This window comes from Bufo gargarizans, chromosome 1, assembly GCF_014858855.1.
Source record: "Bufo gargarizans isolate SCDJY-AF-19 chromosome 1, ASM1485885v1, whole genome shotgun sequence".
Classification (NCBI taxonomy): domain Eukaryota; kingdom Metazoa; phylum Chordata; class Amphibia; order Anura; family Bufonidae; genus Bufo; species Bufo gargarizans.
This window is the reverse complement of record NC_058080.1, coordinates 364,824,833-364,842,204: the sequence shown is the minus strand read 5'-3', so window position 1 is coordinate 364,842,204 and position 17,372 is coordinate 364,824,833. Positions and strand designations below refer to the sequence as shown.

At 41.2% G+C, this 17,372-nt stretch overlaps 1 protein-coding gene across 2 annotated transcripts in view; it reads left to right on the top strand.

The window, feature by feature from the left end:
- The window catches only part of ARHGAP45 (Rho GTPase activating protein 45), a 92,207-nt gene that overhangs the window by 23,559 nt on the left and 51,276 nt on the right, over positions 1-17,372 (top strand). The window lies entirely within an intron of this gene.

Sequence of the window (17,372 nt, the reverse complement as noted above, 5' to 3'; positions counted from 1 at the left end):
GTCTGGACTTTACCTGGGCCATTCTAACACATGAATATGCTTTGATCCAAACCAATCCATTGTAGCTCTGGCTGAATGTTTAGAGTTGTTGTCCTGCTGGAAGGTGAACCTCTGTCCCAGTCTCAAGTCTCTCATAGCCTCTACCAGGTTTTTCTCCAGGATTGCCCCGCATTTTGCTCCATCCATCTTCCAATCAACTCTGACCAGCTTCCCTCGAAAAGGATCCCCACAGCATAATGCTGCCACCACCATGTTTCACAGTGGGGACGGTGTATTCAGGGTGATGTGCAGCTTTAGATTTCTGCTACACATAATGTTGTGCTTTTAGACCAAAACTTTCAAATTTGGTTTCATTAGGCCAGAGCACCTTCTTCCACATGTTTTCTGTGTCCCCTACATGGTTTGTGGCAAACTGCCAACAGGACTTCTTATGGCTTGCTTTCAAGAATGGCTTTTTTCTTGTCACTCTTCTATAAAGGTCAGATATGTGGAGTATACGACTAATAATCTGTCCTGTGGACAGATTCCCACATCTTAGCTGTGGATCTTTGCAGCTCCTCCATATTGGCCGTGGGCTTCTTGGCTGCTTCTCTAATTAGTGCTTTCCTTGCCTGGGCTGTCAGTTTAGGTGAACAGCCATGTCTTGCTAAGTTTGCATTTGTGCCATACTCCTTCCATTTTCAGATGATGGATTGAACAGTGCTCCGTGAGATGTTCAGAGCTTGGCATATTTTTTATAACTTAACCTAGCTTTGTTCTTCTCCACAACTTTATCCCTGACCTGTCTGGTGTGTTCCTTGGTTTTCATGATGCTGTTTGATAACTAAGTGCTCATGCACAAGACCAACACGAATACCAGCTGTGTGCATTTTGCAGAACGGAAGGGTCGGCCACTAATAGAACAGTTCTTATTCTTCTCCATAATGCAGATAACAATAGAACATGTTCTATTTTTTTATGGATCAACCATGTGGACTTGATGGACAGGGAAATCACACAGAGTAATTTTTATTTTTTTGCTGCCCCATTAAAATGAATGGTTCCACATACAGGCCGCAAAAGACTTGGAACGGACGTGGAAAAAAATACATTCATGTGCATGTATTGGACTCTATTTACTAATTAGGAGACTTCTGAAGGCAATTGGTCACACTGGATTTTATTTTGGGGTATCCGAGTACAGGGGGCTGAATACAAATGCATGTATCAAATTTTGAAAACCATTTATCATTTTCTTTTCACTTCAAACATACAGTGCTTGTTACTTTGTGTTGGTCTATTACATAAAGGGGTATGAATAATTTTTCAAGGCACTGTATATTTCACATTTTACTTGCAGAAGTTGCCCTGTATTGTACAGAAATGATCTGTTCTATGATATGCTGCTGTAAAAGATAAAGAGGAATTCTAGGAGCTTTTGTAGCACATCATGTACCAACATCATGTACCAAGTGACCCCTTAATACCACCGTGTCACAGTATCACCCATAAGTACCTGCCATAAGTGCCTTACAGTTTGGGCAGACTGGAACATGGCCACATCCACGTTTGTGGATGCTTAGCCCCACTTATCAGACATAATGGCACATCTTATAGACCAGGATTGGTAAGTCTTGTATGCTTCCCTGAAAATTGGAAAAAGTGGTTTTGCAGTATAGAACAAAGAAATGTGGTACTACTCTGCTTAAAATGGCACACTTAGAGGGTTGGAACCAATATAACATTTTGAGAATGGTATCGATATCAACAAAAAAGCCATAAAAGAGTTTCACTAGTAACCTTCAGTTGCCTTGCAAACTTGTGCCACCCTCCAGTTTATCAACGGCCTAAAAACAAAGTGCCTCATGCATAAAAACTTTTTTTTTTGGTGTTAAATATATCTTTATTTTCATTATACAAAAAGAAACGTACACATTCCAATCATATCAAATATTTAAATATCTTCAAGGCACATCTTCAGAAGTACATTTCCATTTTTCCATGAGCGATTATTTTATACTATTTTTCTCCCTCTCCCCCATTACCCCCATTCTTTTCCCTTTCCTTTCCCTTTACCCTCCCCCACCCTTATGGGGGGGGGGGGGGGACGTGTATAAAAAAATAAATAAAATTTCATACATCCTGCCCTAAAGTATCCATTTTTTCCAAAGATCCTCAATACTTTTTTTTCTGTGGCCCTCCATCAGTCGTTCTTCCTTAATCAAATTATCCACTACTTTCCTCCATTGTCTAACCGTCGGAGGATCTACCCCCACCCATTTCTTAAGTATAAAAAGTCTAGCTTGAAATAGCACTTTACAGAGAACCACTTGTATATCTCTATTTAGATTCAAATGTTTAATTGCCCCTAAAATGCAAATCACCGGGTCTTCAGGTATATAAACCTTCAGAATTAAGTGTACTGTCTCCAAAATTTCCCTCCAATATCTAATCAACCTTGGGCATCTCCATAAACAATGTATTAAGTCAGCATTTTCTCCCCCACATTTTGAACATGCATCCGAAATTCTAACACCCATTATCTTCAATAACCGTGGGGATCGATGCAACCTATGCACTACAAAAAACTGTGAGATCTTATGTGAGCCCCTATTGGAAACCATTGAGTAACTTCTGAGGGCATCTTCCCATTTATCTTCAGTAAGGGATTGAAGTTCGTCCTCCCATTTTTTTCTAGCAGGTATTAGAATCCGTTTCTTTTTAATCTCCATCAGTATCTTATATCTTCTTGCAGTTATACCACCCCTTTCCCCCTCTTTAGTGAATTTGTGTATTATATCCGATTTTTCTATTTTATATTTGTCCTCCTGAAGGGCTATCCGCAGGGCATTCCAAAGCTGAAAATATTTATACATATCTTTTTGGGGGATCCCAAACTCACCAACCATTGTATTAAAGTCTTTTAATTTACCCTGATCCAATATCTGACTGAAGTATTTTATCCCTTTTTTTTTCCCAGTCTATATAGCTCTTAATCGTTTCTAATTCCTAAAGATTTATGTTTTTCCAAATGGGTGTGTAGTGCAGAAACCCTTTAATCTCAATTTTTTTTTTAATCTCCACCCATATATAATTTAATAAATTCAGTATTCTATTACTTGTGCTCTTTTTACCCAACATACCGGATTCCAACACCTCCAAGTAGTTCCACTCTTCTTTCCACCCTAATCTGTTTATAACTTGTCTACCCACCAAACCATTTCAAGTACCTTTTATGTGACCATATTGTGCTATCAAATAATAAAAAGACCAATTTGGAACAGCTAAACCGCCCTCGCTTACTGGGAGCTGCAACACTTCTTTTTTTATCCTAGGGATAGCACCTTTCCAGAGAAAGTCCCCCATTAAACTATCAAATACCTTAAAAATACTCTGCGGTAACCTCAGCGGGGCATTTTGGAGAACATAAAGTATTTTAGGGAGAAAAATCATTTTTATCAAGTTTACCTGGCCCTGTATTGACATTGGTAAACGGCGCCAGATGTGTACTTTAGTCCTAAGTTCTTTTAGTAAGGGGAGTATATTTAATCTTTCGTATTCAGCTATATTTCCAGAAATTTGTATACCTAAATATTTAAAGTTGTCATGTTTCTCTAACACATGAACCCTTAAATCCCTCTGTAATTGTGCGTCGCCTAACCTCAACATATGTGACTTCCCCCAGTTAATATTCAAACCAGAAAAAAAAAAACTTATCTATTATATCAATCGCCCTATTAAACTGATCCCCAGTGTTATGCATAAACAATAGAATATCATCCGCATACATCAAAAGTTTTTCTTCTCCACCCTCATATTGAAAACCTTTACTCTCTCTATCGTTTCTTATTATACATGCCAACGGCTCAATTGCAATGGCAAATAATAGTGGTGAGAGAGGGCATCCCTGCCTCGTGCCCCGATAAAGGGCAAGAGGCAGGGACAAGCTCTCATCCACCATCACCCTAGCCCTAGGATTGTGGTATATTAACTGAATCCAGCTTATAAATTCCTCCCCTATACCAACCCTTTTTAATACAGCCCATAGGTACTCCCATTCTATACAATTGAATGCTTTTTGGGCATCCAATGAGAGCACCGCTTTTTCCCCAGACTGTAATCTATTAGCTTCGATATTTAAGAACAACCTTCTTATATTTGAATAAATCGTTCTCCCAGGTATAAAGCCTGTCTGATCCAGATTTATAACTCCCCCAATCACTTTCGACAACCTCTCGGCCAAAATCTTTGCCAAAATTTTAACGTCCGTGTTTAGGAGAGATATTGGCCTATAAGATCCCGGATCAAGTTGTTCTTTGTCCTTCTTTGGAATTAAAGTTATAATTGCCTCTTTCATGGATTCTGGTAAGTCCCCAATTCTTTTGGCCTCATTCAATGTTGTTTTTAACTCTGGTAATAACACCTGGGAGAACGTTTAATATATTTCAAAAGGGAGCCCATCACCCCCCGATGCCTTATTCGGCTTTACCTTACTCAGGACTTCTTTTCTTTCGGCCATCAATATTTCTTTTTCTAAATATTATTTTTGGGGCTGAGATATCTGTTTAAGAGGTATCCTATCTAAGTATAGGTCCAGATCTTGTTTTGAATAGTGTGCCCTAGATTTATAGAGTTCCTGGAAATAACCCAGAAATACTTCTTTAATTCCTTCCGGTGTAGTGATTATTTCACCCATTTTATCTTTAATTGCCCCTATCCATGATTTCCCTCTTTGATTTCTTACTATACTTGCCAGAATTTTGCCCACCTTTTCTCCCTCTGAAGCTAGGCTGATCCCTTGAAAAAGTAATTCTTTCCTACTTCTCTCCATTTGATATACCTTTAACTTTTCTTGTTGTTCCTCCCATATTTTCCTATTGTAATCTGTAGGGTGTGCTATACAAGTCATTCTTGCTACTTCTACTTTTTTTTTCTAGTGCATTACTCAATTCTCTAGTACTCTTTTTCCAATGATTCACCTTTCTAAAGAGCAATCCTCTCAAATATGCCTTAGCAGTATCCCATACAATTAGTCTACTGGCAGTGCCGTTATTGTCTAAAAAAAAAATTTTTTAGTTCTTCCATTATATTCCCTTTATCTGTAATCATTGTTAACCACTGGGAGTTAAACTTAAATGGTGGCAAGATATCTTTTTTTTATCAAATTTTATTCGATTACTACTGCACTGTGGTCTGATAGGGCCATAGGCAAATACTTTATCTTAATCCCATTTTGGGATATTAAATTTTTATTTCCCCAAACCATGACACCAAGTTGGGTGTGTTTTAGAGTAGCAGGAGTACATGGTTCCGTCCGGGTTTTGAAGACGCCAGACATCCACCCAGTTAAATTCTTGGGCTAGTTTAAAAAAATCCACCTTTATTGCTCCTCCACCTCTGCCAGACGTTCTATCCCTGAGTGGGTCCATCACCGCATTATAATCGCCTATCGCAATCATCTTAGCTTCTTTTGTATTCAGCATAAATCTATGCAATTCATACAAGACATCTGCTTTATATGGCGGTGGGATATATATATTTGCAATTACCATTCTAACGCCTTCTACATTACAATATAAAAAGAGGTACCTGCCATAGTCATCCACCTCCACTGCCAAAAACTCTAATCTGATCTTATTATGTATCAAAATTGAGACCCCTCTAGAGTAAGTAGTATACACTGAATGATACCCCTCCATTATCCATCTCTTCTGCAACCATCCTAGGGATTCTTTATCCAAGTGTGTCTCTTGGAGGCAGATGATGGCTGGCAGGAACCTCTTCAACCACTCAAGGATAGCGTATCTCTTCACTCTCTCCCGTAAACCCCTCACATTCAACGAAAGAATCCTAAGCATCTAGCAGAGGTGGAGCAGAAGGAAAGAAAAATAAAAATAAAATAAAAAAACACGTCCCCCTCTCCCCTGCCCCCTAGAATACCTCCCCTCCCTAAATAGCCCCCTCTTCGACTATACAGCAGTCGGGGCGACTCCATATCTCAGCATATGGACTCTTTTACCCCTCCCCCCCCAGCCTCAAAGGCCCTCCTCGTCCGCCCACTCGCTAACCTCCTCCGGTGCCTGGAAAAAAACAGTCCTGCCTTTGTACTCTACCCTTAATTTTGCCGGGAAAAGTAGACTATATTTTAATCCTGCTTCCCTCAATCTTTTTTTAACTGTGATGTATTCTTTCCTATGAGCATTAGTGTGCGCAGAGTAATCTGGAAACAGTTTTATCTTTTTACCATCTATTTGATATTTTTCAGAATTTCTGGCGTCAGATTTGCATCACGGTCCCTGGACAGTAGGCATTTAACCAATATCTGTCTGGGGTGCTCCCCAGGAATCCTTTTTTTCATGGGGACCCTATGTGCACTTTCTACACCAAAAAGGGGGGAGAGAGTATCCACCTTACAATTTTCCCTTATCCATCTCTCGATATAGTCAGTACAATTGTCTCATTCTACCCGCTCTGGGATCCCCACACATCTTATATTGGATCTTCTTGATCTATCTTCTTGGCTTATTAGTTTTTGTTCCATCTTAGTATTCCTTTCTTTTAAAGAGAGGACCTCCTTCTCTAAATTCTGGAACGACTGTTCTAAACCAGGGACCCTTTTTTCCATCTCATATAAACGTTGTCTAATTTTCTCCATCTCATCCCTTATTATACTGACGTCCGTCTGCACTGCCCCAATCTGGGTTGCTATACTACCCATTGCATTCTCCATCCGTGAGACAGTGCAGAGTATGTCCTTCATCATCCTCGCATCTGAGGGTGTGGAAGACGCTAATGCCGGCCTCTCTCCTCCTCCCTCCGTCAATTCATTCTCATGGGTCAAAACTTGGGTACCCGGATCTATAGTATTTTGTTTTTGTGGAGTTTTACAACTTGGTGAGCACGGAGCTAAAAATTTATTTAAACCCTGTTGTTTAGACCCGCTTTCCGGGCCTGTTATTGATCTCCTACTACAACCGCCCACAGGGGCGGATTGTTTCTTCGGTGGCATTTTGTACTCCCTTTCTCTCACTAATTCCTTCCTTCCCAGTATCCCCTAAAAGAAATAGAAAAATAAACCAATATCACATATACAAAGCAAAAAAAAAAAGAAAAAACACCTCTTAAAGGAAGGGAGGAACCAACAGCACAAAGCACATACACAAGTTATCACTGCTTCCTATTGTTGAAAAAAAAAAAAAAATCTGACAAATACAGATACAGACGAAATTATGTCCACTTTTCCAAAAAGAAAACAAGATGGCGTAGATCCGGGCTACAACAGGACACACAAAAGGAACAACGGCACAAAATCCACAGATCAGTTGTCCCTGCTTCCTTTGAAAAATAGGGCCAAGGAAACAAAAAGCTGCACAAATTAAATATTAGCCATTTGTCCGCCGTTAGGCCCAGAGTCAGAGACCCAAAGTCTAAGAGTAGGGTGTTAGGTGTTAGAAGGGTTTAGTCCTGTGGAAAAAAGGTTTCTTCAGAGGGTTAGAGGATTAGTCCAAGGGTTATAATAGTCAGGCAGGGGGTGTCAGTAGCAATGTTAGTAAAGCCGCTGCAGTACCCGATAGTACACCGTCAACCAACTGTCTTCACTCCCCCCTGCTTTACTCCCCTTTTTTCTTCTCTTTTAACCTCTCCTCTTCCCTCACTTATTGCTTATTATTTTTTCCAACAGGACCCTCAAACCACAATATTCACTCCTATTTTCTTTTTCTTTTCCAATCTTCACCCCTCCTAAAATTGCCTGAGATATTATTTATTATTTTCTGACCAGCAGGGGGCAGGCTTAACAGACTAAGCGGCAGGAACGTTGAACCCGATCCACCGAGAGAGAGGGGGAGCCACCTCCTTACGGCCCATAGAGTCCTCCGTCTTATCTCCCACTGTCCATATGCACAGCCCCAAACGGCGTGTCCTCCAGTTCACAGCACCCCGACAACTCTGCTGGCAGTCCTCATCGCTCCTCCAGCCACCGCATCAACTCACCACCCGGCGGCTCCCAGCAGCGGCAGGCAAACTAGGATCAGAGTCCGGACGTTCACATCGGTAGCAGGCACTGCAGTCCAGTCCAGGACACCGTCGCTCCACAAGGCGGCTCACAGCCAGGTCGGCGTGCCGGTGTGTTACGTGCGGTAGTTCGGGCGGCCAGCGTGCAGGGGGGGGGGGGGGGGCGGAGCCCTAGCGTCACACGCCAGACGCTCTCATGCTCTTACATTTTCCTCTTTTTTTTCAAGGCACTGTATATTTCACATTTAACTTGCAGAAGTTGCCCTGTATTGTACAGAAATGATCTGTTCTATGATATGCTGCTGTAAAAGATAAAGAGGAATTCTAGGAGCTTTTCTAGCACATCATGTACCAACATAAATAATCAGCCCTCAATAAAGTGCTCCAAGTGACCCCTTAATACCACTGTGTCACAGTATCACCCATAAGTACCTGCCATAAGTGCCTTACAGTTTGGGCAGACTGGAACATGGCCACATCCACGTTTGTGGATGCTTAGCCCCACTTATCAGACATAATGGCACATCTTATAGACCAGGATTGGTAAGTCTTGTATGCTTCCCTGAAAATTGGAAAAAGTGGTTTTGCAGTATAGAACAAAGAAATGTGGTACTACTCTGCTTAAAATGGCACACTTAGAGGGTTGGAACCAATATAACATTTTGAGAATAGTATCGATATCAACAAAAAAGCCATAAAAGAGTTTCACTAGTAACCTTCAGTTGCCTTGCAAACTTGTGCCACCCTCCAGTTTATCAACGGCCTAAAAACAAAGTGCCTCATGCATAAAAACTGAAAGTGTCAGGGTTCCTGATAGTAACCAGTTAGAGTCCACATTCATTTATTTTTTAATTAATTTCTGATAGCTCCTTGTAACTAAAGGAGTTATTTACAGGATCTGCATGGTTGTGTACTTACAGGTAAGTATAGGCTCTTTCATTATTTTATGCAATACCCCATTATATATTGAGCCAGGACAACCCCTTTAAGGATACTCAGCAGTTGATTGAATGCTTATTTGTCCTCCAGCTTCCATCACATGCGTTTTTGGATATGTCCATGCTTGGTCTGTTCACGTAGGTCATTCATTTCAAATTCAGTGAATACTTGTTTATTCTGTGTTTTTGACAGGCCTATACATTATTAATCAACCGTATAAAATTTGTTTGCTCTTTGCCATAAAAAAATACTCCACTCAAATCTCTCGCAGAAACTGTACCTCATTAACTTGCGGGACCATTGCATGGTTATACTTTAGCAACCCCTGCAGCTTGGGAGATACTATCTACCAAACCCTTTTCCTTCCCCCTGTTCCACACTTCCACCTCCTGTGGTGCCTGGTATAATGACTAGTGATACTGAAGAGGAATTTATGCATAGTTGACAATAATCTGCCATTCTTTTGCATTATAATTGATGCTGATTTACAAAGAATCTGAATGGATCACAAATAGAAATCTGCCTAAATTACTTCTATGCAGTCGCTAATGGGATAATGGGAAAGTCTGGAAATTCACCTTTAAGGGTTCACGAACATGAAAAGTAAATTTACTTCCTGAATATTTCCAATGTACACATTTCATGTCATAGTAGGGATTCAGGAAAACCTATTGCATTGACTTCATTTGGAGAGTTATCATTGGGCTCGGAGTTTAAAAATGAAATTACATGTAGTGATTGTAACATAGTTACATAGTTAATACTGTTGAAAAAAGACACAAGTCCAACCAAGGGATAGGTGGGGATGTGAATCCCAGAAAGAAGTGAGACCCAGATTTCTAGACTTTTTCATGCGCATTAATGTTTACTTTTAAGAATTCATCTAAACCCTTTTTAATACTTTCCACTGTTCCTGCTGTGACCACGTCCTGAGGAAGTCTATTCCACAGATTCACCGTTCTTACAGTAAAGAAGCTTTGACGCTTCTGGAGACTGTACTTTTTCTTCTCCAGTTGGAGGCAGTGCCCCCTTGTCTTTTCAGGGGATTTTACATGGAACAGCTTTTCAGCATATATTTTGTATGGCCCTTTCATATATTTGTATAGGTAATCATGTCCCCCCTTAGACGTCTCTTCTCAAGACTAAATAAATGTAATTATTTTAATCTTTCTTCATAACTAAGACCCTCCATGCCCCTTATCAGTTTAGTCGCTCTCCTTTGTACTCTCTCTAGCTCCAGATAGGGTGGCCATTTGCTTTACCCTCAAAAGCCGGACACTGTAGCCACCCCCATGAGTCCACCAAGCCACACTACCAAGTCCACAAGCCATACCCCCAGTTGCTGGGAAGGGGGGGGGGTGAGAAACAGACCTGGAAGAAGGTGAGGTGAGCTGCACTGGGGTCGGGACTGCTTCTCTCCCCCCTCAGTCAGCCAAAGAGAGCCATGGGCTCTAGGGAGTGACTGGAGGTGAGAGAAGCCTCAGTCAGACAGCACAATGCTGCTGTCTAAACATGAGCTGCTGAAAGGGAGGACATCCCTGCGTCCGTCCAAGCCCTGTGCCGGACGGAGGACATGGAGACAGAAAACCGGACTGTCTGGTATACAGCCAGACGTCTGGCCACCCTAGCTGCAGACCATCCTTTCTACGGACTGGTGCCCAGAATTAAATTGTATATTCCAGATGAGGCCACACCAAAGCTTTGTAAAGTGGTAGTATGACATACCTGTCTCTATATAAAACCATAAAAAGACAATAGTAGTTCAGGTTTTTATTTTCCAAATTATTGCATGTAACCATTGTGTATAATGTGTGTATATATATATATATAAGTAGTCAGCAAAGCCAGGTCTAATATGGATGAACTTTATAGATTATAGTAAGAGGAAATGCAGTAAAAGTATCTGAGAAGCTTCAAGAATATTTCACATAATATATCAATCCAAATACAAATCAGTGTCTGCATACTTATTGGTTTGACTTATGGCAGATGTTTGCCTGCAGACATTGATGTGAATATTTATTTCAGTCCTTATAAGGTCCCTCAGAAAATGCTTTGGGAATAGGTTGGGGTGACAAGTCATATAGTAGTGTTACTACAGCTGATCTCAAGGTAAGATTATCCTCCACCTGTATTTTGCATCTTCTGCTGTAAAATGTATAGGTAGGTGTGTCTTACGAAGACAACTCTTGTCCATGTGACCTATTAGGGCACTTAGGCATCACAGAGGGTGGTCCCTCGCTTAGGAGCCCCATCGATTAACCAGAACGCAGATCTGCTGCAGAGAAAATGCCTGTCTGGCTGGAGCTACCCCGAGCAAAATTGCTGTTAGCCAGTGTGCCAAGAGAAGTAACATTCTCAAGGGGTTGTTCCTGATGAGGCACAGTAACTGTGTGTGCTTACAAAGTGACACCTAAATTGGCCAACTAGAAATGTGCACGGAGTAGTTGTAATTTCCATTCTGCTGCTACTCTTTCCAGACAACTAACCTCCTACTGCTGAGTATAGCCAAGGCTTAGTACATAAAATATAATACTTCTATTTTGGAACCGTAAGGTTATTTTCACACACTGCAGAATGCAGAAAACGTCTACACGGAAAATACTTCACATTCAAATAAATGATATAATGATATATGCGGAAAGGCCAGAGAGACTTTTGTCACAGAGTTAAGACATCAGCTTAGCACAGAATGTCAGATCAGGAAACAGTGGTATCATAAAGCTGGACTCTAAAACCCTTGTCAATTAGCTGCCACAATTGGTGCGCCCATATTTTCTTTTCATGTCTGCAGCATATCATGTTTGATTTACAATTCAGACACTGTGCAGATTTCCAGTGACTTTTTCGGGCAAATGCCCACATGTCCCATAAAAAGAGGGGGAAAAAATGTGAATGGAATTTTTACCTACTTGGAAGCTCCAATCTCTTTTACAATGTGCTTTGTTAAGATAATGTAGATGTTGCTTATTTAAATAATCTGTGGTTTACCATCTGGCTGCTCCTTCACGTTCTCTCGCAGAGATGTTCTTGATTGGGTGACTTTCACTGGTGAATATAAGCTAACCAGGGTGCATTGATTCTATGCAGATGCTTCAGTTACAGGACAAAACTTGTCAGCAAATTGATTATGTTTCTTTAAAATGAGGCAAACGCCAGCAAATCTCTTTTTGTCTTGGAGATGAGAGTTATGGATGTGGATGAAGTGACCTGTGTGGGTTGGACTTTTTCATACCCTCAGGGCATGTTGACACATTGGGGGCATTCATGGGGCTGGAGAAAACAAGACAAGTTAGAGTTTGAAGCTACGTGAGAATTCCATAATGACTGTGGAATTTTCATTATGTATGGTCTTTGCACGTTAGACTATGGAGTCTCACTGTCATAATTCTGCACTTTGATGCCTGATGGTCCACCAACATACAGAAAATAAAACTGTATTTCGATCATTAATGTTCTTTCAGAAATTTTTGTACTATATTTATTTGCTTCATGCAGAGTGCCATATTACAGAATTCACAGAAGTAGTGGCTTAAACATGCATCCAAGGATTGGTCAAAGGAAGTGGACAATAACTGATGAAAGGTGATACTGACATGGACTTACCTCCTGGCAAAAAAAAAATATAGGAGTGTTTCAACATGCCTAATTCTTCAGCATACACCATTCCTTTTTCCTAATTACCTAAAGATTCTCATGTGCCCCTTTCCCCCATGCACATAAGAATATTTGGTCTCGCTGTATCCATTATTTTCCTAACTAGTCTGCATTAATAAGCATTAATAATTCTTTTGTGGTCACAATATGTGTCTCTTCTCCATTAATGGAACCCCAACATCATTGACAAGACAGTCAGTGTTTGATCTATAAAGATGTCTGTGAATGGTCTTTTGTTTGGTCCATGTGCCATTTTTTTACTCTGTGTCCTCTGTATTCAGGGGCGGCCTGGGAATTTAAAGTAGGCCTGGATTTTTTTTCTAGTGGCCCCATGTTTTAGGCAAGTCCACATTGACAGAAGGTAGGCCAACACAAGTAGGCAGTGACAACAGAAGTAGGTGGGGCCAGCAATAGCATAGTGCAAGCGGCAGTATAGCTAGCAGTGCAGCTAGCCAGGTGCATAGGTACCTGATGCTCTTAGCGTTACATAATGCTGGGATCATCGGATCTTTGTGTACCTGACCAGAAACTATGAGGAGGGCTCAGGTGGCCCCCTGGGCATCAGCCCACCGGGAAATTTCCCTCTAGGGTTTATAGCCCATCCGCCCATGTCTGTATTCTACATTCACTGCTAGGCTGGGGAAAAAAACGATTTCCAGAGCATCGCCTACCAATGGTCAGCGAAAACCACTGACTGAACATAGATGGCATCTATGGTCTGTCAATGGGTTTCACCAACCCATAGACTTCAAGATCTGTAATTCAGCAGCTACAGCCTCCTTTGGGCACATTCTGTATTTCCCTTTGTCTCCAGTTTTATACACAAAGTATTTTTTTTGGAGTCTTATATGGAATCCATTAGAAAAAAAATGTGGCATGCTCTGATGCATGCTATTGTGTGTAGGTGTTCACCCCTAAAAGCATTGCATATAAAAGAGAATATGGTACGTCAGAAAGGCATTATATATAAATAAAAGGAGTGTCTACGAGTCCATAAATGGGTATGTCCACACAACAAAATTTGCACGCAACGGTTTTCGTCCAGCCAATTCTCTGCATATTTGCAGGGTAGCACCTGATTTCCGCCTGTCCTCATTATAGTTAATGTGGCAGATGGCAACACTGTAGCTTCCAGCAATACTAAAATACTGAGAGATCCGGCCTGCCGGATGTACAAGCACTGCTATGAAACGAACCTTAGGTTTTGGTGTTGATTTGCTGATGATTTCACCTTATGCACTGCATAAATTGACATGCTTTGTATTTAAAGGGGATCTCCAGGAATTTTGATATTAATGGGCTATCCTCTGCGATACAGTTGGTATGCAATGTTCGGTAAGCTGTGAGGAGGCCTCATTGCTCACCATAGCTCCAGTGAGCAACATGGCCTCCTCAAAAATCTCATCGGTAGGGTTGCCGAGAGACGGGCCCCCACCGATCTCATATTGATACGCTATCCTGAGTATAGGCCAGTCTATGCTACAGATTTCTTTTGCAACATGTGGATGTATTTTCTTAAAATCATCCAAGTAATGGCCATTCTGCAAAAGATAGAACATGTCCTATACTTGGCCAATGAATGTCATTCGGTGACCTATTGTAGTCAGTGGGTCCGCAAAAAAAAATGTATGACATCCGTATTTTGCAGATCCAAGTTTTGTTGGCAGCCAAATAGATACGGTTATGTGCATGAAGCCTAATCGTTTGTTTTTGTAACTGCCATTGTTCATGTGATTGCTTGTTTTTTCTCCTCTCATGCTGCTTCCATTTCAAATTATGGGTAGATGCCTGTTTAAACAAGGGGATGTACTGCATCCCAGTGATAATCACTTATATGTTAAACGTCCTATAGTATTGTAATGGTGGTGCTCTGTGTCAGCCGGCATCTCCACTCTCCTTATTGACCCTGTGCCTGCCTGTTCTGACCTCAGCCTGATCATCGTATTAACAATAATAGTAGAGGCCTCGACACTCGCTAGAGATTCTATTATTTATTTCATTTAATCATTTAGATAATTTCATTATTTAGATACATCCGCATGGTATATTACTGGCCAACGTTTCGGTCCAACACAGACCTTGTTCGCGGCCTGTTGTAAATATAGACAAAGTAAATACATTGTGAACAATCTGATGTATGATTGTAAGAAAGCAGTTCATGATTTGGTAAATTATAAATGATAGCGACTGTAATAGACAATGATTTAATTGTACTACATTGCATTGCAGCTTATGGAAAAGGGAGTACATAAAGTCGCACTTAGAGTATTTGGGATTATAAATCCGGTTATACATAAAATATATGGCATATAGACCCCATAGACAAATTATATGGGAGTACTGAAAGTAGATTGGTCCAGTTGCTTCTAGCAGTGGTGGTTGTAAGGTCTGTGAAGTCCAAAAAGAGGAGAACCTTAGTAAAGTGAAAAAAACGAGGAGGAGCCTTATAGATACAATAGTTAGACAAGGTCTTAATCTAGTAAGTAGTTAGTATATAGATAGGGTATAGTGGCATTTATCATTATGTTGTAGCCAGAGTAATAGGGTTAACTAGTATGCAACTGATGAAGTCCTACTTGCACTATACTTGGGCTATCGCAAAATAGCAAATGCAGCACTGGCTAGAATATCGAATTTAAGTAATGGCTAAAAGCTATCATACCTTAGTGTTGTAGTCGTCATGGGTGGCCGATGGTGTACAGGCGCCATCAGGGTGTATGGTTTTATAGAGGCGCGCATTCTCGGCACGCTCCGAGACGTATCCGGCGTCTGCGTGCCGAGAATGCGCGCCTCAATAAAACCAGGTATGAGAGCTATTAGCCATTACTTCAATTCGATATTCTAGCCAGTGCTGCATTTGCTATTCACAGACCTTACAACCACCACCGCTAGAAGCAACTGGACCAATCTACTTTCAGTACTCCCATATAATTTGTCTATGGGGTCTATATGCCATATATTTTATGTGTAACCAGATTTATAATCCCAAATACTCTATGTGCGACTTTATGTACTCCCTTTTCCATAAGATGCAATGTAGTACAATTTAATCATTGTCTATTACAGTCGCTATCATTTATAATTTACCAAATCATGAACTGCTTTCTTACAATCATACATCAGATTGTTCACAATGTATTTACTTTGTCTATATTTACAACAGGCCGTGAACAAGGTCCGTGTTGGTCCGAAACGTTGGCCAGTAATGTACCATGCGGATAGATCTAAATAATAAAAATGTCTAAATGATGAAATTAAATAAGAAATTACTAAAAAATCTCTAGCGAGTGCCGTGGTCTCTACTATTATTGTTGATACCTTTTACCACTGAGCACCGCCTATCTCGAAAGAGGAGTGCTGTTCAACCATGTCTCCTGCCCTAACCTATTGCCGGTTTACCATTCAGCGCAAACTCTGCTTGTCCTGACCTTGACCTGCACTCTGAACACCGTTCTGCCTGTCCCTTTGGTGTTATGCACTGGTGTATCTTGACTTGCCTGTGTTAGCAGCCTCTGAATAGAGATTACTCTTAGAGGTAGTTGCCTGGTGGTCCCTAGTCCAAATCTCTTCACGAGGTAAAAGGGTGAATACTAGCTTGACAACACCCTCATGAGTAGCCTCAAGTCAAATCTGTTCAGTGGTTCAGTGGAACAGAAGGTCCACACCTGCTGTGTTACAGTTTGCTCAGATAATAGTCCCCGCTTGCACCCCTAAGTGTGGGATACAGGATCAGTTCAAAAAGCTGACTATTCATCAGAGTTGCCAGGAACAGTTGCTTTAATGTTTCAATACACCATGGCTGCCTCTGTTCCAGCTTTGCCTCTTCAAGCTACAGCTCCTGCACCTCAGCCACAGTCTACCTCTTCTTCCAGTGGTACCGGATTATACCTGCCATTGCTACTGCTTAATGAGAGAGACCCCAATGCCTGCTGAAGCTTACTTAATAACTGTATTAGACACTTCAAAATCCAAGCCCACCAGTTTCCTGCTACGAGTTCACCCCTCAATTCTTGGGCCTTTTTGATGTTTTGAAACAGATCAAACCTGTCTGTTATAGGTTATGCCTTCCAATTCTCTCAGTATAACCAATCTCTTCCACATTTTGCATCTCATACTAGTGGTGCTCAACCTCTACTCCAGTCTCTGCTCCCACTCCGTTTGGTACTAAAGATGAGTTTGAGGTGAAGAGCATACTTGATGTCAAGAAGATTGGGAGAAAAAGTTTCCATTTAGTGGTTTAGACAGGATTAGGAAAAGATCTTGGAAGCCTGAGAACAGTAATGTGCCTACTCAAATCAGAAGATTTCATCTATAGTCTAAACCAAAAAAGAGGAGGGATAAGGGGGATACTGCAATATGTTCAGTAAATGTCTGCCAGAGTACTTACTTCTGCTGCTGCGCCACATTGAAGCCCGCTCACAGTCTTACCAGCCTCCTCCATCCTGCTGTGCTGGTGCACGCCCCCATAGGGCACACATGCTTTTCACATTCTTAAATGGGTTTTCTGACATTTTTTAACTGATGACCTATCCTCTGGATAGGTCATCAGTATCTGATTGTGGGGGTCTGATGCCCGATCAGCTGTTTGAGAACTCGCAGGAGCTCTTACCAAGCAAACCGCCATATACAGCGGCTGTGCTTGATATCAAAGCTCAGCCCCATTCATTTCAATGACTTTGCTATGCACCTGTGTCTCTTGCCCTGTCTTGATCAGCAGCCTCTGCATGGAGAACTAGTGGCTTTGCGGCAAAGTCCAGATCCCTGTACGGGGTTGAAAATTTGAA